The sequence below is a fragment of the Varanus komodoensis genome, unplaced genomic scaffold (assembly GCF_004798865.1).
Source record: "Varanus komodoensis strain SLA01 unplaced genomic scaffold, ASM479886v1 scaffold1280, whole genome shotgun sequence".
NCBI lineage: Eukaryota > Metazoa > Chordata > Lepidosauria > Squamata > Varanidae > Varanus > Varanus komodoensis.
The window spans coordinates 5001-6998 of record NW_025335369.1 but is presented as its reverse complement, the minus strand read 5'-3'; positions in this window follow the sequence as shown (position 1 = coordinate 6998).

Below are 1998 nucleotides of genomic sequence, written 5' to 3'. Positions count from 1 at the left end.
CTCTGGCTCATGACTTCTCCCCCATTCCCAGATTCAGACATGCACTCTATGCCTACAGAAATTATCCTGCTCTGCAATGAGGGCTCAGTCCTCATGTTCTATTGTGTCTTGGGCTACATGGGGCTGCTGGCTGGAGTCAGCTTTGCAGTGGCCTTCCTGGCCAGGAAGTTGCCTGACAGCTTCAATGAGGCCAAGTTCATCACCTTCAGCATGCTGGTCTTCTGCAGCGTCTGGGTCTCCTTTGTTCCCACCTACCTCAGCACAAGAGGAAAGTCCATGGTGGCCGTGGAGGTCTTCTCCATCTTGGCCTCCAGTGCTGGCTTACTGGGCTGCATATTCTTCCCCAAATGCTACATTATTGTGCTGAGACCTGAGCTCAACAACAGAGAGCAACTCATGCAAAGAAAGATATGAATTATACAGTAGTTTGTCTTTTCATTGATGTTCTTGAGATCATACGCAAGAATTTAGTAATGGAAGACCTAACAACAAAAACATTAACCCTCCTAGGTTTGATTCTTTGGCATTCCATGCATTGTCTTCACATGCTTGAGTTACTAACTAGTAATTAACTGTTCCATGGGATCCATTATTGTAAAAAATAATGTCATACAAGGTCCACTTTGGAAGCCACCTTTAAAGGATGCAAGGAAGGTGGGTACCCAGTGTAGGACCTTTTCAGTCATGGCCCCCCATATGTGGAATCAGCTCTCCAGGGATGTGCATCAGGCAAAGACTCTTTTATTTTTGAAGTATTTTAATTGTTGAATAATAGTCTTGATTCTATTTTAATTCTAATTTTAGGTTGCAATTTTAATTGATAAATTTTAAAATGTATACATAAGATGTTTTCTGATCTGGTCATTGTATGAAGTCAGTACGGTTGGTGTTCCTGCTGCTGGAAAAGATGTTTTTTTGGACTTGATGTTTTATTACTGGAATTTTTATATTTTGTTTGATGGGTATAATTGTTGTGAACCATCCAGAGAGCCATGTGGCTATTGTGATTGTCTATAAAAACATCAATGAATGAACATAAAGTCTGGCACAGTATAAAGCAGCTTGCAGGGCTCCTAGGAGCCAACTCTGTACCTTTCTCTGGTACAGATACATCTTGTGGCCAACCAAAGCCGGATTAATCTAGGTGGTAGGAAAGAGATTCCCTGTGTTCTACCAAGAAACAGCAACTAGAGCTCAACTGAATGCAACATCCGGGATTCAAGTGAATCCCTACAGGAGATTTCCTTTCACCAGCACTGCCACCACCTGTGAGAACACGGATACTTCACTGGGCAATCCCAACTATGAGATTTCTCATCCAGTGCAAATGTTTACATGAGCTTTTCTGCCACAAGGATTCCCCAAAATGAGTTTTCCCACTGTCAGCAATTCTGTTGGGATACTTTAAAACCTTCTCGTACCTGATATAAGAGGCCTGAAATGGGCACCCAAAACTGTCGACAGGTTGAGCAATTAAACAAGGCTTGTATTAAAGAGATGCATGGTACATAAATGATACACTAATATCTCCTCTGGGGTATTCAAAAGATTGGTAAGTGACAATTCATTAGGACTTAAAGGTTGTTGCTGTTAAAAGCCTCTAAGGACTTGTCCTACCTTGGCCAGTTTCCCTAAAGTTCCATCCCAGCCACACAACCTTGCAGTCAGGTCCCACTTAAGAGTATAAGAAAGTCCCTGCTGGACCAGGCCAAGGACTCATCCAGTCCAGCACTTTGTACACACAGTGGCAAACCAGCTGCCCACAGGATCCCTCCAGCAGGATGGGTGCAAGACCTCCTCCTGCCCAGCTCCTTGGCAACTGATGTATGCAGTCAGGCCACCTCTGGTGAGGGAGGTAGCACTTGGCCAGCAAGGCTCGTATGTATGTATGTATGTATGTATTTATTTATTTATTTATTTGGGCTATTTCTAACTCGTCCATTCACTATGCGTCTCTGGGTATATGTGTTACTATAGCCTCCTCCTCCATGAATCTTT